Here is a 22,707-nt window from a genome sequence, read left to right as displayed (position 1 = left end):
CTGTAGGTGACTTGTAGGAGGGATGTTAACTGTTCAGACCCACTGTCTCCCAGGACTATAACTTATAGGTGGGAGGTTAACTGTTCAGACCCACTGTCTCCCAGGACTATAAGTTATAGGTGACTTGTAGGGGGGAGGTTAACTGTTCAGACCCACTTTCCCCTAGGACTACTATTTTGATATTGATCCAAGCAAAAAAACAGAAACCATATCAGAACTATGAAAACACATCCAAAATGCATGAACACGTATCCCCCTTCTCCTTTTCATAATAGTCACTCGTAAGACTCCTAAGCTTTAGAGGAATACTTTGTGCATTTGGCACTGAAGCCCTGTATGTGATACCGCAGAGTCAGATACCCCAGATACCGAAGAGTCAGATACCCCAGAGTCAGATACCCCAGATACCCCAGAGTCAGATACCCCAGAGTCAGATACCCCAGAGTCAGATACCCCAGATACCCCAGAGTCAGATACCCCAGATACCGAAGAGTCAGATACCCCAGAGCCAAATACCCCAGAGTCAGATACCCCAGAGTCAGATACCCCAGATACCCCAGAGTCAGATACCCCAGATACCCCAGAGTCAGATACCCCAGTTACCCCAGAGTCAGATACCCCAGATACCCCAGATACAGATACCCCAGAGTCAGATACCCCAGATACCCCAGAGTCAGATACCCCAGAGTCAGATACCCCAGAGTCAGATACCCCAGATTCCCCAGAGTCAGATACCCCAGAGTCAGATACCCCAGAGTCAGATACCCCAGAGCCAGATTAACTCCTGGATATCATTGTTATTTCTCTGAGTGCAGTTTGAGGGAAGCTGTAACTAGCATCAGCGCAATTTCTAACTGGTGTTAGGGCAATGCCTGGAAGTCTATGGTACCTACTAGCATGATAGATAAAGGCCAAAATACCCCCACTACTCGTCTCAATACAGAGACCCCCGGCCAGGATATTATCCATCACTAGGCTGTAAAACCATTTAGTCACGGCTCAGTGGGAAAGCTCTCCCTGAACACCAATAAATTCCCATTTAAATTTAAAAGCCCTAGCAATAAGTATACCACTAATGTATTGGAACTTGTTTTTACAGCCTGGGTGTGCGCTGTGTCTCAACAACATTGTGTTAAACAGGTTTCATTAAGACAGCTGAAAGCTCCTGGAAACTGGTAACACCGACTACACAGTGGGTCTTACCAGAGTCATACAGGGTCAATATGTACTGGGTCTTACCAGAGTCATACAGAGTCAATATGTACTGGTTCTTACCAGAGTCATACAGGATCAATATGTACTGGTTCTTACCAGAGTCAAACAGGATAAATATGTACTGGGTATTACCAGAGTCATACAGGATCAATATGTACTGGTTCTTACCAGAGTCATACAGAGTCAATATGTACTGGTTCTTACCAGAGTCATACAGGATCAATATGTACTGGTTCTTACCAGAGTCATACAGGATCAATATGTACTGGGTCTTACCAGAGTCATACAGGATCAATATGTACTGGTTCTTACCAGAGTCATACAGAGTCAATATGTACTGGTTCTTACCAGAGTCATACAGGATCAATATGTACTGGGTCTTACCAGAGTCATACAGGGTCAATATACACTGGGTCTTACCAGAGTCACACAGGATCAATATGTACTGGTTCTTACCAGAGTCATTCAGGATCAATATGTACTGGGTCTTACCAGAGTCATACAGGATCAATATGTACTGGTTCTTACCAGAGTCATACAGGATCAATATACACTGGTTCTTACCAGAGTCATACAGAGTCAATATGTACTGGTAAGAAACAGTACATATTGATTCTGTATGACTCTGGTAAGACCCAGTACATCGTGATCCTGTATGAATCTAGAATGCGTTGATCTGAATATAGAATGGTTTGATCTGAATCTAGAACGAGTTGATCTGAAACAGCCACTCTGTCGCGTAATCTCTCATTTCTGCCCAGGGATCTCACAACCATGATGTTTTATGCTATTGGAATGACACTAAAGACACCTAAATATTTTGACGACTAAGAAAAAAAATGCATTGTTATTTATCTCTGAATCCCCCCCCCCCCCCCCCCCCCACTTACACTGCCCTACAATTGATTAGCTTTCCAGAATACGCAAGGTCAACACTCTGAAATCACGTTTTTGATTAAAACAGAGCACGCTTTGCCAAAGCACTAAAGACGCCAAAGGCAATATGACTGCTACATCTCCATGAGGTTAAAAGATTGTGAAGAAATCAATGTAATATTTCAGCTCAGAAACCCTCTCATCTCCCCTCCCTGTAACACAGACAGCACCTCTGTCCTCTCCTGTCTGTAATTCACAGTCTGCCCAGCGAGGTGTGATGGTGACAGGCCGAATGGTGTAACAGGGGGGATAGTGACTATTATACCCATCAGGGTCTCCTTATCTATAACATACCATAATATCTTACTCGCACTGTGAGTCCCATATGGCTCCCTAGTCCCTATATAGTGCACTACTTTAGACCAGGGCCGTGGCTCCCTAGTCCCTATATAGTGCACTACTTTAGACCAGGGCCGTGGCACCCTAGTCCCTATATAGTGCACTACTTTAGACCAGGGCCGTGGCACCCTAGTCCCTATATAGTGCACTACTTTGGACCAGGACCCATAGGGAGCCACATGGGACGCAGGCCCAGTGGAAATCAATCTGTGACGCCCAGCCTTCACACAATAACAATGGAAAGTAAATCACAAATGGAATGACCCCATGATGGTAAGAGAGCATTTTGAAAATGTTAAATCAACCTTTGATGATCAAAGTGCCCCCGGTCTGGCTCCTACGATGACGGTTTTACTAGGATGTTAGATTAAATCTTTACTGTACAACGATTCAATTCTCATGGTTTTGAATGCATTGGTAAATCTGCTGTTAACTCCAAACGTCCTGAAAGTTGGTGCCTCTATGGCATTTCTGGCTGATGTTTGAGGGCCTTATTTCTGAACAATGTGTTTATTTCAACCGTTTATGTTTTCTAATATGTGTGCTTTACATCTATAGTGTAATTGATGTGTTTATAGATATGTATAGTGTAATTGATGTGTATAGTGTAATTGATGTGTATATAGATATGTATAGTGTAATTGATGTGTATAGTGTAATTGATATGTATAGTGTAATTGATGTGTATATAGATATGTATAGTGTAATTGATGTGTTTATAGATATGTATAGTGTAATTGATGTGTATAGTGTAATTGATATGTATAGTGTAATTGATGTGTATATAGATATGTATAGTGTAATTGATGTGTATATAGATATGTATAGTGTAATTGATGTGTATATAGATATGTATAGTGTAATTGATGTGTATATAGATGTGTATAGTGTAATTGATGTGTTGATAGATATGTATAGTGTAATTGATGTGTATAGTGTAATTGATGTGTATATAGATATGTATAGTGTAATTGATGTGTATATAGATATGTATAGTGTAATTGATGTGTATAGTGTAATTGATGTGTTTATAGATATGTATAGTGTAATTGATGTGTATAGTGTAATTGATGTGTATAGTGTAATTGATGTGTATATAGATATGTATAGTGTAATTGATGTGTATATAGATATGTATAGTGTAATTGATGTGTTTATAGATATGTATAGTGTAATTGATGTGTTTATAGATATGTATAGTGTAATTGATGTGTATATAGATATGTATAGTGTAATTGATGTGTATAGTGTAATTGATGTGTTTATAGATATGTATAGTGTAATTGATGTGTATAGTGTAATTGATGTGTTTATAGATATGTATAGTGTAATTGATGTGTTTATAGATATGTATAGTGTAATTGATGTGTATATAGATATGTATAGTGTAATTGATGTGTTTATAGATATGTATAGTGTAATTGATGTGTTTATAGATATGTATAGTGTAATTGATGTGTATATAGATATGTATAGTGTAATTGATGTGTTTATAGATGTGTATAGTGTAATTGATGTGTATAGTGTAATTGATGTGTATATAGATATGTATAGTGTAATTGATGTGTATAGTGTAATTGATATGTATATAGACATGTATAGTGTAATTGATGTGTATATAGACATGTATAGTGTAATTGATGTGTATAGTGTAATTGATGTGTTTATAGATATGTATAGTGTAATTGATGTGTATAGTGTAATTGATGTGTTTATAGATATGTATAGTGTAATTGATGTGTTTATAGATATGTATAGTGTAATTGAGGTGTTTATAGATATGTATAGTGTAATTGATGTGTATAGTGTAATTGATGTGTTTATAGATATGTATAGTGTAATTGATGTGTATATAGATATGTATAGTGTAATTGATGTGTTTATAGATGTGTATAGTGTAATTGATGTGTATATAGATATGTATAGTGTAATTGATGTGTATATAGATATGTATAGTGTAATTGATGTGTATAGTGTAATTGATGTGTATATAGATATGTATAGTGTAATTGATGTGTATATAGATATGTATAGTGTAATTGATGTGTATATAGATATGTATAGTGCAATTGATGTGTATAGTGTAATTGATGTGTATATAGATGTGTATAGTGTAATTGATGTGTATATAGATGTGTATAGTGTAATTGATGTGTTTATAGATATGTATAGTGTAATTGATGTGTTTATAGATATGTATAGTGTAATTGATGTGTATAGTGTAATTGATGTGTTTATAGATATGTATAGTGTAATTGATGTGTTTATAGATATGTATAGTGTAATTGATGTGTTTATAGATATGTATAGTGTAATTGATGTGTATAGTGTAATTGATGTGTTTATAGATATGTATAGTGTAATTGATGTGTTTATAGATATGTATAGTGTAATTGATGTGTATAGTGTAATTGATGTGTTTATAGATATGTATAGTGTAATTGATGTGTATAGTGTAATTGAGGTGTATATAGATATGTATAGTGTAATTGATGTGTATATAGATATGTATAGTGTAATTGATGTGTATATAGATATGTATAGTGTAATTGATGTGTATAGTGTAATTGAGGTGTATATAGATATGTATAGTGTAATTGATGTGTATATAGATATGTATAGTGTAATTGATGTGTATAGTGTAATTGATGTGTTTATAGATATGTATAGTGTAATTGATGTGTATATAGATATGTATAGTGTAATTGATGTGTATAGTGTAATTGATGTGTTTATAGATATGTATAGTGTAATTGATGTGTATAGTGTAATTGATGTGTATAGTGTAATTGATGTGTATATAGATATGTATAGTGTAATTGATGTGTATATAGATATGTATAGTGTAATTGATGTGTATAGTGTAATTGATGTGTATATAGATATGTATAGTGTAATTGATGTGTATATAGATATGTATAGTGTAATTGATGTGTTTATAGATATGTATAGTGTAATTGATGTGTATAGTGTAATTGATGTGTATATAGATATGTATAGTGTAATTGATGTGTATAGTGTAATTGATGTGTATAGTGTAATTGATGTGTATAGTGTAATTGATGTGTATAGTGTAATTGATGTGTATAGTGTAATTGATGTGTATAGTGTAATTGATATGTATAGTGTAATTGATGTGTATAGTGTAATTGATGTGTATAGTGTAATTGATGTGTTTATAGATATGTATAGTGTAATTGATATGTATAGTGTAATTGATATGTATAGTGTAATTGATGTGTTTATAGATATGTATAGTGTAATTGATGTGTATAGTGTAATTGATGTGTATAGGGTAATTGATGTGTTTATAGATATGTATAGTGTAATTGATGTGTATAGTGTAATTGATGTGTATATAGATATGTATAGTGTAATTGATGTGTATATAGATATGTATAGTGTAATTGATGTGTATATAGATATGTATAGTGTAATTGATGTGTATATAGATATGTATAGTGTAATTGATGTGTATATAGATATGTATAGTGTAATTGATGTGTATATAGATATGTATAGTGTAATTGATGTGTATAGTGTAATTGATATGTATAGTGTAATTGATATGTATAGTGTAATTGATGTGTTTATAGATATGTATAGTGTAATTGATGTGTATATAGATATGTATAGTGTAATTGATGTGTATATAGATATGTATAGTGTAATTGATGTGTATAGTGTAATTGATATGTATAGTGTAATTGATGTGTTTATAGATATGTATAGTGTAATTGATGTGTATATAGATATGTATAGTGTAATTGATGTGTATAGTGTAATTGATATGTATAGTGTAATTGATGTGTATATAGATATGTATAGTGTAATTGATGTGTATAGTGTAATTGATATGTATAGTGTAATTGATGTGTATATAGATATGTATAGTGTAATTGATGTGTTGATAGATATGTATAGTGTAATTGATGTGTTTATAGATATGTAGAGTGTAATTGATGTGTATATAGATATGTATAGTGTAATTGATGTGTTTATAGATTGATGTGTATATAGATATGTATAGTGTAATTGATGTGTATAGTGTAATTGATGTGTATAGTGTAATTGATATGTATAGTGTAATTGATGTGTATATAGATATGTATAGTGTAATTGATGTGTATAGTGTAATTGATGTGTATAGTGTAATTGATGTGTTTATAGATATGTATAGTGTAATTGATGTGTATATAGATATGTATAGTGTAATTGATGTGTATATAGATATGTATAGTGTAATTGATGTGTATATAGATATGTATAGTGTAATTGATGTGTATATAGATATGTATAGTGTAATTGATGTGTTTATAGATTGATGTGTATATAGATATGTATAGTGTAATTGATGTGTATATAGATATGTATAGTGTAATTGATGTGTATAGTGTAATTGATGTGTTTATAGATATGTATAGTGTAATTGATGTGTTTATAGATATGTATAGTGTAATTGATGTGTATATAGATATGTATAGTGTAATTGATGTGTATAGTGTAATTGATGTGTTTATAGATATGTATAGTGTAATTGATGTGTATATAGATATGTATAGTGTAATTGATGTGTTTATAGATATGTATAGTGTAATTGATGTGTATATAGATATGTATAGTGTAATTGATGTGTATATAGATATGTATAGTGTAATTGATGTGTTTATAGATTGATGTGTATATAGATATGTATAGTGTAATTGATGTGTATATAGATGTGTATAGTGTAATTGATGTGTTTATAGATATGTATAGTGTAATTGATGTGTATAGTGTAATTGATGTGTTTATAGATATGTATAGTGTAATTGATGTGTATATAGATATGTATAGTGTAATTGATGTGTATATAGATATGTATAGTGTAATTGATGTGTTTATAGATTGATGTGTATATAGATATGTATAGTGTAATTGATGTGTATATAGATATGTATAGTGTAATTGATGTGTTTATAGATATGTATAGTGTAATTGATGTGTATATAGATATGTATAGTGTAATTGATGTGTTTATAGATATGTATAGTGTAATTGATGTGTATATAGATATGTATAGTGTAATTGATGTGTTTATAGATATGTATAGTGTAATTGATGTGTATATAGATATGTATAGTGTAATTGATGTGTTTATAGATATGTATAGTGTAATTGATGTGTTTATAGATATGTATAGTGTAATTGATGTGTATAGTGTAATTGATGTGTATATAGATATGTATAGTGTAATTGATGTGTTTATAGATATGTATAGTGTAATTGATGTGTATATAGATATGTATAGTGTAATTGATGTGTATATAGATATGTATAGTGTAATTGATGTGTATAGTGTAATTGATGTGTTTATAGATATGTATAGTGTAATTGATGTGTATATAGATATGTATAGTGTAATTGATGTGTATATAGATATGTATAGTGTAATTGATATGTATAGTGTAATTGATGTGTATATAGATATGTATAGTGTAATTGATGTATTCATAGATGTGTATAGTGTAATTGATGTGTTTATAGATATGTATAGTGTAATTGATGTGTATAGTGTAATTGATGTGTTTATAGATATGTATAGTGTAATTGATGTGTATATAGATATGTATAGTGTAATTGATGTGTATAGTGTAATTGATGTGTTTATAGATATGTATAGTGTAATTGATGTGTATAGTGTAATTGATGTGTATATAGATATGTATAGTGTAATTGATGTGTATATAGATATGTATAGTGTAATTGATGTGTTTATAGATATGTATAGTGTAATTGATGTGTATAGTGTAATTGATGTGTTTATAGATATGTATAGTGTAATTGATGTGTATAGTGTAATTGATGTGTTTATAGATATGTATAGTGTAATTGATGTGTATATAGATATGTATAGTGTAATTGATGTGTATATAGATATGTATAGTGTAATTGATGTGTTTATAGATTGATGTGTATATAGATATGTATAGTGTAATTGATGTGTATATAGATGTGTATAGTGTAATTGATGTGTATATAGATATGTATAGTGTAATTGATGTGTTTATAGATATGTATAGTGTAATTGATGTGTATAGTGTAATTGATGTGTATATAGATATGTATAGTGTAATTGATGTGTTTATAGATATGTATAGTGTAATTGATGTGTATATAGATATGTATAGTGTAATTGATGTGTTTATAGATATGTATAGTGTAATTGATGTGTATAGTGTAATTGATGTGTATATAGATATGTATAGTGTAATTGATGTGTTTATAGATATGTATAGTGTAATTGATGTGTTTATAGATATGTATAGTGTAATTGATGTGTATAGTGTAATTGATGTGTATATAGATATGTATAGTGTAATTGATGTGTTTATAGATATGTATAGTGTAATTGATGTGTTTATAGATATGTATAGTGTAATTGATGTGTATATAGATATGTATAGTGTAATTGATGTGTATAGTGTAATTGATGTGTTTATAGATATGTATAGTGTAATTGATGTGTATAGTGTAATTGATGTGTATAGTGTAATTGATGTGTTTATAGATATGTATAGTGTAATTGATGTGTATAGTGTAATTGATGTGTTTATAGATGTGTATAGTGTAATTGATGTGTATATAGATATGTATAGTGTAATTGATGTGTATAGTGTAATTGATGTGTTTATAGATATGTATAGTGTAATTGATGTGTATATAGATGTGTATAGTGTAATTGATGTGTATATAGATATGTATAGTGTAATTGATGTGTTTATAGATATGTATAGTGTAATTGATGTGTATAGTGTAATTGATGTGTTTATAGATATGTATAGTGTAATTGATGTGTATATAGATATGTATAGTGTAATTGATGTGTATAGTGTAATTGATGTGTTTATAGATATGTATAGTGTAATTGATGTGTATAGTGTAATTGATGTGTATATAGATATGTATAGTGTAATTGATGTGTATATAGATATGTATAGTGTAATTGATGTGTTTATAGATATGTATAGTGTAATTGATGTGTATAGTGTAATTGATGTGTTTATAGATATGTATAGTGTAATTGATGTGTATAGTGTAATTGATGTGTTTATAGATATGTATAGTGTAATTGATGTGTATATAGATATGTATAGTGTAATTGATGTGTATATAGATATGTATAGTGTAATTGATGTGTTTATAGATTGATGTGTATATAGATATGTATAGTGTAATTGATGTGTATATAGATGTGTATAGTGTAATTGATGTGTATATAGATATGTATAGTGTAATTGATGTGTTTATAGATATGTATAGTGTAATTGATGTGTATATAGATATGTATAGTGTAATTGATGTGTTTATAGATATGTATAGTGTAATTGATGTGTATAGTGTAATTGATGTGTATATAGATATGTATAGTGTAATTGATGTGTTTATAGATATGTATAGTGTAATTGATGTGTATATAGATATGTATAGTGTAATTGATGTGTTTATAGATATGTATAGTGTAATTGATGTGTATAGTGTAATTGATGTGTATATAGATATGTATAGTGTAATTGATGTGTTTATAGATATGTATAGTGTAATTGATGTGTTTATAGATATGTATAGTGTAATTGATGTGTATAGTGTAATTGATGTGTATATAGATATGTATAGTGTAATTGATGTGTTTATAGATATGTATAGTGTAATTGATGTGTTTATAGATATGTATAGTGTAATTGATGTGTATATAGATATGTATAGTGTAATTGATGTGTATAGTGTAATTGATGTGTTTATAGATATGTATAGTGTAATTGATGTGTATAGTGTAATTGATGTGTATAGTGTAATTGATGTGTTTATAGATATGTATAGTGTAATTGATGTGTATAGTGTAATTGATGTGTTTATAGATGTGTATAGTGTAATTGATGTGTATATAGATATGTATAGTGTAATTGATGTGTATAGTGTAATTGATGTGTTTATAGATATGTATAGTGTAATTGATGTGTATATAGATGTGTATAGTGTAATTGATGTGTATATAGATATGTATAGTGTAATTGATGTGTTTATAGATATGTATAGTGTAATTGATGTGTTTATAGTGTAATTGATGTGTTTATAGTGTAATTGATGTGTATATAGATGTGTATAGTGTAATTGATGTGTATATAGATATGTATAGTGTAATTGATGTGTATATAGATATGTATAGTGTAATTGATATGTATAGTGTAATTGATGTGTTTATAGATATGTATAGTGTAATTGATGTGTATAGTGTAATTGATGTGTATATAGATATGTATAGTGTAATTGATGTGTATATAGATATGTATAGTGTAATTGATGTGTTTATAGATATGTATAGTGTAATTGATGTGTTTATAGATATGTATAGTGTAATTGATGTGTATATAGATATGTATAGTGTAATTGATGTGTATAGTGTAATTGATGTGTATAGTGTAATTGATGTGTTTATAGATATGTATAGTGTAATTGATGTGTATAGTGTAATTGATATGTATAGTGTAATTGATGTGTATATAGATATGTATAGTGTAATTGATGTGTATATAGATATGTATAGTGTAATTGATGTGTTTATAGATATGTATAGTGTAATTGATATGTATAGTGTAATTGATGTGTATATAGATATGTATAGTGTAATTGATGTGTATATAGATATGTATAGTGTAATTGATGTGTTTATAGATATGTATAGTGTAATTGATGTGTATAGTGTAATTGATGTGTTTATAGATATGTATAGTGTAATTGATGTGTATATAGATATGTATAGTGTAATTGATGTGTATATAGATGTGTATAGTGTAATTGATGTGTTTATAGATATGTATAGTGTAATTGATGTGTATAGTGTAATTGATGTGTATATAGATATGTATAGTGTAATTGATGTGTTTATAGATATGTATAGTGTAATTGATGTGTTTATAGATATGTATAGTGTAATTGATGTGTATATAGATATGTATAGTGTAATTGATGTGTATAGTGTAATTGATGTGTTTATAGATATGTATAGTGTAATTGATGTGTTTATAGATATGTATAGTGTAATTGATGTGTTTATAGATATGTATAGTGTAATTGATGTGTATAGTGTAATTGATGTGTATAGTGTAATTGATGTGTTTATAGATATGTATAGTGTAATTGATGTGTATAGTGTAATTGATGTGTTTATAGATATGTATAGTGTAATTGATGTGTATATAGATATGTATAGTGTAATTGATGTGTATATAGATGTGTATAGTGTAATTGATGTGTTTATAGATATGTATAGTGTAATTGATGTGTATAGTGTAATTGATGTGTATATAGATATGTATAGTGTAATTGATGTGTTTATAGATATGTATAGTGTAATTGATGTGTATATAGATATGTATAGTGTAATTGATGTGTTTATAGATATGTATAGTGTAATTGATGTGTATAGTGTAATTGATGTGTATATAGATATGTATAGTGTAATTGATGTGTTTATAGATATGTATAGTGTAATTGATGTGTATATAGATATGTATAGTGTAATTGATGTGTATATAGATATGTATAGTGTAATTGATGTGTATAGTGTAATTGATGTGTATATAGATATGTATAGTGTAATTGATATGTATAGTGTAATTGATGTGTTTATAGATATGTATAGTGTAATTGATGTGTATAGTGTAATTGATGTGTATATAGATATGTATAGTGTAATTGATGTGTATTGTGTAATTGATGTGTTTATAGATATGTATAGTGTAATTGATGTGTATATAGATATGTATAGTGTAATTGATGTGTATAGTGTAATTGATGTGTATATAGATATGTATAGTGTAATTAATGTGTATATAGATATGTATAGTGTAATTGATGTGTATATAGATATGTATAGTGTAATTGATGTGTATATAGATATGTATAGTGTAATTGATGTGTATAGTGTAATTGATGTGTATAGTGTAATTGATGTGTATATAGATATGTATAGTGTAATTGATGTGTATAGTGTAATTGATGTGTTGATAGATATGTATAGTGTAATTGATGTGTATATAGATATGTATAGTGTAATTGATGTGTATATAGATATGTATAGTGTAATTGATGTGTATATAGATATGTATAGTGTAATTGATGTGTATAGTGTAATTGATGTGTATAGTGTAATTGATGTGTATATAGATATGTATAGTGTAATTGATGTGTATAGTGTAATTGATGTGTTGATAGATATGTATAGTGTAATTGATGTGTATATAGATATGTATAGTGTAATTGATGTGTATATAGATATGTATAGTGTAATTGATGTGTTTATAGATGTGTATAGTGTAATTGATGTGTTTATAGATATGTATAGTGTAATTGATGTGTATAGTGTAATTGATGTGTATATAGATATGTATAGTGTAATTGATGTGTTTATAGTGTAATTGATGTGTTCATAGATATGTATAGTGTAATTGATGTGTATATAGATATGTATAGTGTAATTGATGTGTTTATAGATATGTATAGTGTAATTGATGTGTATATAGATATGTATAGTGTAATTGATGTGTTTATAGATATGTATAGTGTAATTGATGTGTATAGTGTAATTGATGTGTTTATAGATATGTATAGTGTAATTGATGTGTTTATAGATATGTATAGTGTAATTGATGTGTTTATAGATATGTATAGTGTAATTGATGTGTATATAGATGTGTATAGTGTAATTGATGTGTTTATAGATATGTATAGTGTAATTGATGTGTATAGTGTAATTGATGTGTTTATAGATATGTATAGTGTAATTGATGTGTTTATAGATATGTATAGTGTAATTGATGTGTATATAGATATGTATAGTGTAATTGAGGTGTTTATAGATATGTATAGTGTAATTGAGTTCTCAGCATGACTCCCTTCTAAAATAAAGTGTGAAATAAAAAATTGAAGACATGCCATTTTTGTGGTATACATAGTAATATAGATGCGCCGTTATAAAAAAACCTGCCTTTTATTGTCATTATGAGGCATTGTGATGTCATCATGGGGCATTGTGATGTCATTATGGGGTATTGTGATGCCATTCTGGGGTATTGTGACGTCATTATGGGGTATTGTTGTCACGACTTCCGCCGAAGTCGGTCCCCCTCCTGGTTCGGGCGGCGTTCGGCGGTCGACGTCACAGGCCTTCTTGCTATCGCCGATCCACTTTTCATTTTCCATTTGTTTTGTCTTACACACCTGGTTTCAATTCCCCAATGACTTGTTCATTATTTAACCCTCTGTTCCCCCATGTTTGTTTGTGAGTGATTGTTTATTTGTATTGCTGTCCGTATTTGTGGCCTTGTAGTTAGTTATACGTTGTGTATTGTTATATTATTGAGTAGAATTGCTTTCATTACTCATATCTGCTGTCCTGCGCCTGACTCATCTCACCAGCTACATACAAACTCATTACAATTGTGATGTCATTATGGGGCATTGTGTCGATAATCAATTTTAGAATAAGGCTGTAACCTAACAAAATTTGGGGTCTGAATACTTTCCGAAGGCAGTGTATTTATTAATATGTAGTTCTGTCCTTGTCTATTAAAGTTCTGTGTTATGTAATGTTTCATGTTTAGTAGCTGCCAAATAGTTTAATGCTGTAGAAATGACCCCAAATATTTGGGGTCATTTCTACATTAAGCTTTAATGGCCCACTGCATACTGAGTAGACGTGTTTAGAGAGACAGCTAGGAGGGCCCACTGCATACTGGGTAGACGTGTTTAGAGAGACAGCTGGGAGGGCCCACTGCATACTAGGTAGACGTGTTTAGAGAGACAGCTGGGAGGGCCCACTGCATACTGGGTAGACGTGTTTAGAGACAGACAGCTGGGAGGGCCCACTGCATACTGAGTAGACGTGTTTAGAGAGACAGCTGGGAGGGCCCACTGCATACTGGGTAGACGTGTTTAGAGACAGACAGCTGGGAGGGCCCACTGCATACTGAGTAGACGTGTTTAGAGAGACAGCTGGGAGGGCCCACTGCATACTGGGTAGACGTGTTTAGAGAGACAGCTGGGAGGGCCCACTGCACACTGGGTAGACGTGTTTAGAGAGACAGCTGGGAGGGCCCACTGCATACTGGGTAGACGTGTTTAGAGAGACAGCTGGGAGGGCCCACTGCACACTGGGTAGACGTGTTTAGAGAGACAGCTGGGAGGGCCCACTGCATACTAGGTAGACGTGTGTAGAGACAGACAGCTGGGAGGGCCCACTGCATACTGAGTAGACGTGTTTAGAGAGACAGCTGGGAGGGCCCACTGCATACTGAGTAGACATGTTTAGAGACAGACAGCTGGGAGGGCCCACTGCATACTGGGTAGACGTGTTTAGAGAGACGGCTGGGAGGGCCCACTGCATACTGAGTAGACGTATTTAGAGACAGACAGCTGGGAGGGCCCACTGCATACTGAGTAGACGTGTTTAGAGAGACAGCTGGGAGGGCCCACTGCATACTGGGTAGACGTGTTTAGAGAGACAGCTGGGAGGGCCCACTGCATACTGAGTAGATGTGTTTAGAGAGACAGCTGGGAGGGCCCACTGCATACTGGGTAGACGTGTTTAGAGAGACAGCTGGGAGGGCCCACTGCATACTGGGTAGACGTGTGTGGAGAGACAGCTGGGAGGGCCCACTGCATACTGAGTAGACGTGTTTAGAGAGACGGCTGGGAGGGCCCACTGCACACTGGGTAGACGTGTTTAGTAGTTGTGTACATATTCATACCATCTCGTTCGTTAATGGCACCTCAGTTCGGTCCGCACTGTGAACCTGAATTAATTAATAAACTAGGCCAAAAGGCTAGGTCTACGCTTCATTCTATAGCATTGCCTTGTTTAAATCTGAGATGAAAAAAAATGGTAGGCAATTCTGTTAAAACTGGTGGTCTGTGATTCCACTTGACACTGAAGAACTAGGATCAGGTCTGCAAGGCTCTGTGAAACTGCCAGTTGATGAAACCAGCACTGACCCTAACAGCGGGGTCACGTGGAGAGGAGTGGTGGTATTGGTTCTAGGAGAGTATTGGTGGTATTGGGTCTAGGAGAGTAATGGTGGTATTGGGTCTAGCAGAGTAGTAGTGGTATTGGGTCTATGAGAGTAGTGGTGGTATTGGGTCTAGGAGAGGGTCTAGGAGAGTAGTGGTGGTATTGGGTCTAGGAGAGTAGTGGTGGTATTGGGTCTAGGAGAGTAGTGGTGGTATTGGGTCTAGGAGAGTAGTGGTGGTATTGGGTCTAGGAGAGTAGTGGTGGTATTGGGTCTAGGAGAGTAGTGGTGGTATTGGGTCTAGGAGAGTAGTGGTGGTATTGGGTCTAGGAGAGTAGTGGTGGTATTGGGTCTAGGAGAGGGTCTAGGAGAGTAGTGGTGGTATTGGGTCTAGGAGAGTAGTGGTGGTATTGGGTCTAGGAGAGTAGTGGTGGTATTGGGTCTATGAGAGTAGTGGTGGTATTGGGTCTATGATAGTAGTGGTGGTATTGGGTCTATGAGAGTAGTGGTGGTATTGGGTCTAGGAGAGTAGTGGTGGTATTGGGTCTAGGAGAATAGTGGTGGTATTGGGTCTAGGAGAGTAGTGGTGGTATTGGGTCTAAGAGAGGGTCTAGGAGAGTAGTGGTGGTATTGGGTCTAGGAGAGTAGTGGTGGTATTGGGTCTAGGAGAATAGTGGTGGTATTGGGTCTAGGAGAATAGTGGTGGTATTGGGTCTAGGAGAGTAGTGGTGGTATTGGGTCTAGGAGAATAGTGGTGGTATTGGGTCTAGGAGAGGGTCTAGGAGAATAGTGGTGGTATTGGGTCTAGGAGAGTAGTGGTGGTATTGGGTCTAGGAGAGTAGTGGTGGTATAGGGTCTAGGAGAGGGTCTAGGAGAGTAGTGGTGGTATTGGGTCTAGGAGAATAGTGGTGGTATTGGGTCTAGGAGAATAGTGGTGGTATTGGGTCTAGGAGAATAGTGGTGGTATTGGGTCTAGGAGAGTAGTGGTGGTATTGGGTCTAGGAGAGTAGTGGTGGTATTGGGTCTAGGAGAGTAGTGGTGGTATTGGGTCTAGGAGAGTAGTGGTGGTATTGGGTCTAGGAGAGGGTCTAGGAGAGTAGTGGTGGTATTGGGTCTAGGAGAGGGTCTAGGAGAGTAGTGGTGGTATTGGGTCTAGGAGAGGGTCAAGGAGAGTAGGGGTGGTATTGAGTCTATGATAGTAGTGGTGGTATTGGGTCTAGGAGAGTAGTGGTGGTATTGGGTTTATGTGTCGGGGGGCTAGGGTCAGTTTGTTATATCTGGAGTACTTCTCCTGTCCTATTTGGTGTCCTGTGTGAATCTAAGTGTGCGTTCTCTAATTCTCTCCTTCTCTCTTTCTCTCTCTCGGAGGACCTGAGCCCTAGGACCTTGCCCCAGGACTACCTGACATGATGACTCCTTGCTGTCCCCAGTCCACCTGGCTGTGCTGCTGCTCCAGTTTCAACTGTTCTGCCTTATTATTATTCGACCATGCTGGTCATTTATGAACATTTGAACATCTTGGCCATGTTCTGTTATAATCTCCACCCGGCACAGCCGGAAGAGGACTGGCCATCCCACTTATGCTCTCTCTAATTCTCTCTTTCTTTCTCTCTCTCGGAGGACCTGAGCCCTAGGACCATGCCCCAGGAATACCTGACATGATGACTCCTTGCTGTCCCCAGTCCACCTGACTGTGCTGCTGCTCCAGTTTCAACTGTTCTGCCTTATTATTATTCGACCATGCTGGTCATTTATGAACATTTGAACATCTTGACCATGTTTTGTTATAATCTCCACCCGGCACAGCCAGAAGAGGACTGGCCACCCCACATAGCCTGGTTCCTCTCTAGGTTTCTTCCTAGGTTTTGGCCTTTCTAGGGAGTTTTTCCTAGCCACCGTGCTTCTACACCTGCATTGCTTGCTGTTTGGGGTTTTAGGCTGGGTTTCTGTACAGCACTTTGAGATATCAGCTGATGTACGAAGGGCTATATAAATAAATTTGATTTGATTTTGATTTGATTTGATTTGATTGGGTCTAGGAGAGTAGTGGTGGTATTGGGTCTAGGAGAGGGTCAAGGAGAGTAGGGGTGGTATTGAGTCTAGGAGAGTAGTGGTGGTATTGGGTCTAGGAGAGGGTCTATGAGAGTAGTGGTGGTATTGGGTCTAGGAGAGTAGTGGTGGTATTGGGTCTAGGAGAGTAGTGGTGGTATTGGGTCTAGGAGAGTAGTGGTGGTATTGGGTCTAGGAGAGTAGTGGTGGTATTGGGTCTAGGAGAGTAGTGGTGGTATTGGGTCTAGGAGAGTAGTGGTGGTATTGGGTCTAGGAGAGTAGTGGTGGTATTGGGTCTAGGAGAAGGTCAAGGAGGGTAGTGGTGGTATTGGGATTGGGTCCTGTGGAGTAGTGGTGGTATTGAGTCTAGGAGAATAGTGGTGATATTGGGTCTAGGAGAGTAGTGGTGATATTGGGTCTAGGAGAGGGTCTAGGAGAGTAGTGGTGGTATTGGGTCTAGGAGAGGGTCTAGGAGAGTAGTGGTGGTATTGGGTCTATGAGAGTAGTGGTGGTATTGGGTCTAGGAGAGTAGTGGTGGTATTGGGTCTAGAGAGTAGTGGTGGTATTGGGTCTAGGAGAGTATTGGTGGTATTGGGTCTAGGAGATGAATGGTGGTATTGGGTCTAGGAGAGTAGTGGTGGTATTGGGTCTATGATAGTAGTGGTGGTATTGAGTCTAGGAGAATAGTGGTGGTATTGGGTCTAGGAGAGGGTCTAGGAGAGTAGTGGTGGTATTGGGTCTAGGAGAGGGTCTAGGAGAGTAGTGGTGGTATTGGGTCTATGAGAGTAGTGGTGGTATTGGGTCTAGGAGAGTAGTGGTGGTATTGGGTCTAGGAGAGTAGTGGTGGTATTGGGTCTAGGAGAGTAGTGGTGGTATTGGGTCTAGGAGAGTAGTGGTGGTATTGGGTCTATGATAGTAGTGGTGGTATTGGGTCTAGGAGAGTAGTGATGGTATTGGGTCTAGGAGAGTAGTGATGGTATTGGGTCTAGGAGAGTAGTGGTGGTATTGGGTCTAGGAGAGTAGTGGTGGTATTGGGTCTAGGAGAGGGTCTAGGAGAGTAGTGGTAGTATTGGGTCTAGGAGAGTAATGGTGGTATTGGGTCTAGGAGAGTAGTGGTGGTATTGGGTCTAAGAGAGGGTCTAGGAGATTAGTGGTGGTATTGGGATTGGGTCCTGTGGAGTAGTGGTGGTATTGGGTCTGGGAGAGTAGTGGTGGTATTGGGTCTAGGAGAGGGTCTAGGAGATTAGTGGTGGTATTGGGATTGGGTCCTGTGGAGTAGTGGTGGTATTGGGTCTAGGAGAGTAGTGGTTATTGGGTCTAGGAGAGTAGTGGTGGTATTGGGTCTAGGAGAGGGTCTAGGAGAGGGTCAAGGAGAGTAGTGGTGGTATTGGGTCTAGGAGAGGGTCTAGGAGAGTAGTGGTGGTATTGGGTCTAGGAGAGTAGTGGTGGTATTGGGTCTAGGAGAGGGTCTAGGAGAGGGTTACGGAGAGTAGTGGTGGTATTGGGTCTAGGAGAGAGTCTAGGAGAGTAGTGGTGGTATTGGGTCTAGGAGAGGGTCTAGGAGAGTAGTGGTGGTATTGGATCTAGGAGAGGGTCTAGGAGAGGGTAGAGGAGGGTGTAGACCAGCCAGAGACATTTCAGACCAGCCAGAGACATTTTAGACCAACCAGAGACCGAGTAGACCAGCCAGAGATGGTGTAGACCAGTCAGAGACAGTGTAGACCAGCCAGAGATGGTGTAGACCAGCCAGAGACGGTGTAGACCTTCCAGAGACAGTGTAGACCAGCCATAGATGGTGTAGACCAGCCAGAGACAGTGTAAACCAGCCAGAGATGGTGTAGACCAGCTAGAGATGGTGTAGACCAGCCAAAGACGGTGTAGACCTTCCAGAGACAGTGTAGACCAGCCAGAGACGGTGTAGACCTTCCAGAGACAGTGTAGACATGGTGTAGATCAGCCAGAGACAGTGTAGACCAGCCAGAGACGGTGTAGACCTTCCAGAGACAGTGTAGACACAGTGTAGACCAGCCATCCACAATGTAGGCCAGTCACAGCGTAGACAAAGACAGTCAAAGCTGAAGGTGTGGACCTCATCCAGACTGAAGGTGAACCTGTTGCAGGTGTGGACCTCATCCAGCTTGAAGGTGAACCTGTTGCTGGTGTGGTCCTCATCCAGCCTGAAGGTGAACCTGTTGCAGGTGTGGACCTCATCCAGCCTGAAGGTGAATCTGTTGCAGGTGTGGACCTCATTCAGACTGAAGGTGAACCTGTTGCAGGTGTGGACCTCATTCAGACTGAAGGTGAACCTGTTGCAGGTGTGGACCTCAACCAGCCTGAAGGTGAATCTGTTGCAGGTGTGGACCTCATTCAGACTGAAGGTGAACCTGTTGCAGGTGTGGACCTCATTCAGACTGAAGGTGAACCTGTTGCAGGTGTGGACCTCAACCAGCCTGAAGGTGAACCTGTTGCAGGTGTGGACCTCAACCAGCCTGAAGGTGAACCTGTTGCAGGTGTGGACCTCAACCAGCCTGAAGGTGAATCTGTTGCAGGTGTGGACCTCAACCAGCCTGAAGGTGAATCTGTTGCAGGTGTGGACCTCATTCAGACTGAAGGTGAACCTGTTGCAGGTGTGGACCTCAACCAGCCTGAAGGTGAACCTGTTGCAGGTGTGGACCTCAACCTGAGTTGGTCTAGTTGACCACTGCGATTGACTGTCAACTGTACACCTGTGCTAGAGTGTTCTAGTGTTCTAGTGTTCTAGTAGAGGGTTCTCCTCGGTCAAGACCAGAACATTCCGACCCACCTGGTTTAACAGAATGTTGACCAACTCAACCACAAGATCCAGAACCTTCTCCTCCACTTTTACTCCTCTCCTGTCCTCTGCATTACAGTATAGAGGAGACGAGACGAGACCAGAGGAGACGAGAGAACACTTTTTTTCTGTAAGACTGGCTTGTGTGATTGATCCTGAGAGTTACTATGACCACTGGAGGGATGTGTGATCTCTTGTTGCTGCAGCTAGAGACCAGGACCAACGCTGCTGTGGTCTGGTAGGTAAACACACCATGGAATTTCACTAGCTGTCTCAGACAATGCTGGCTAAAGCAAATAGAATCATAAAACCAGCTCTGCTGTGTGAGTTCAACCACTTCCACGAGAAGTGTATATCAGAAAGTATTCACACCACTTGACTTTTTCCACATTTTGTTGTGCTACAGTCTGAATTTAAAATAGACTACAATTACGTGTTGTGTCACTGGCCTACACACAGTACCCTACAATAAAATGAAAAGCTGAAATGTCTTCAGTCAATCAGTATTCAACCCCTTTGTATAGCAAGCCTAAATCAGTTCAGTAGCGTGCTTAACAAGTCACATAACAAGTTGTATGGACTTAAAATCAGATGAAATTATATTTGTCTCCTGTGCCGAATACAAAAAGGTGAAATGCTTACTTATAAGCCCTTAACAAACAATGATGAGGGTTTTTGTTAAGTAAGAAAAGACATTTGCTAAAAACATTTCTTAAAAATCCAATAAACTCAATAAAATAACCCAATATAATACACAGTGAATTTGTCCCAATACTTTTGGTAAAATGGTGACTATTTAATAAAAACAAACATTTATTATGCACTACGCGCTTCAGCACTCGGCGGTCCCATTCTGTGAGTTTGTGTGGTCTACCACTTTGTGACTGAGCCGTTGTTGCTCCTAGACGTTTCCACTTCACAATGACAGCACTTACAGTTGATCGGGGGCAGCTCCAGCAGTGTAGAAATTTAACAAACCGAATTGTTGGAAAGGTGACATTCTAATAATGGTGCCACTTTGAAAGTCACTGAGCTTTTCAAGTAAGGCCGTGCTACTGCCAATGTTTGTCTATGGAGATTTCATGGCTGTGTCCTTGATTTTATACACCTGTCAGCACAGGTGTGGCTGAAATAGCCGAATTTGAACCGGTGGCCACATACTTTTGTGCCATGTAGTGTACATTTCTTCGTCCTGCTGTACTTTCAACTGTTGTTGGCTACATCCCAAACGGCACCCTATTCCCTATGGGCCCTGGTCAAAAGTAGTGCGCTCAATAGGGAATAGGGAGTCATTTAGGACACCGGCGCTTGCCCAACGGCACAGAGCTAAGCTGTTGTGTCCCACTACAAGAAGATCGTTCAAAGTCCCAAAGAGATTACTGGACCTTCTCAGGTTCAGATAACATCGAGGCACAAATCCCAAATGGCACCCTATTCCAAATCTAGTGCACTACTTTTGATCAGAGCCCATAGGGTAAAGTAGTGCACTACACAAGGACTAGCGTGCCATTTTGGGACACCTCAGACTTATTGCTCTTGTAGGGGTTTTGTTTTGTGTATCTAATCATTGATTCGCTTTGCCATGTGGGAGTTGTTTGTCAGGCGTGGAGGATTTACCTCTTGGTCATATTAGGGATAATTATTTCATGCTGTCCAAACCAAGAGGACATCACAAGGGGGGGGAAGAGAGGGGTCCAGGATATTAAAAGGTAATTTCATTGACTACATGATTCTATAGTAAACTTCATTCATTGCATTTTACTGTGTACAATGTCATATGGACAGTGGCACAACTACAATATGGTTTCATATTCAAGGTTCAAATGATGTGTTTCTTTGGGACAAGGGCATGTCAGACATTTAATTTAATTCTAAGTGCAAATGAACTCTGAAAGTGTATCAATCAAAACTGCTTGTAATAAATCAGATATTATCCACTGCTACACAACTGTAGCCTATATTTAGATTAAATTCCAAGTGCAGGACTGTTATGAAAATGTGCCAACTTGATCTGATAAGAACAGTCTGTTAATGGCTCTTCGCCTCCTATCTCATGCAGACTGGCTACAAGTTTTTTTGTGCAAAACCTATTTAGTTTTTTTTATAGGCTTCCGTTATGGGAAATAGTTTTGGTAATTAAAAAACACAATTGGAGATAACAGTATGATATAATTCTAACTTATAAAATAATACATATTTGATCACGTCTTTACCTTTCCCACGACTATAAAATGTTTTCTCTTAATTTCTTCCCAACGTGTGATTTGGTATGAGGCGCGCGCGGACCCTCTCATTTACGCCTCTTTTACT

General features: G+C 36.3%; 1 protein-coding gene across 1 annotated transcript in view; it reads left to right on the top strand.

Annotated features, from left to right (window-relative positions):
- The first annotated feature begins 21,959 nt into the window (after positions 1-21,959).
- Positions 21,960-22,707, top strand: part of stra6 (signaling receptor and transporter of retinol STRA6) — a 117,639-nt gene continuing 116,891 nt past the window's right edge. Inside the window, exon 1 of the mRNA XM_036968858.2 lies at positions 21,960-22,106. The gene's annotated coding sequence lies outside the window, so the exon portion shown is untranslated. The remainder of the gene's footprint in view (positions 22,107-22,707) is intronic.

The sequence above is a fragment of the Oncorhynchus mykiss genome, chromosome 4, assembly GCF_057628025.1.
Source record: "Oncorhynchus mykiss isolate SJ-2025 chromosome 4, ASM5762802v1, whole genome shotgun sequence".
NCBI lineage: Eukaryota > Metazoa > Chordata > Actinopteri > Salmoniformes > Salmonidae > Oncorhynchus > Oncorhynchus mykiss.
Note: the sequence above shows the minus strand (reverse complement) of the source record. Positions and strands in the feature narration are given on the sequence as shown.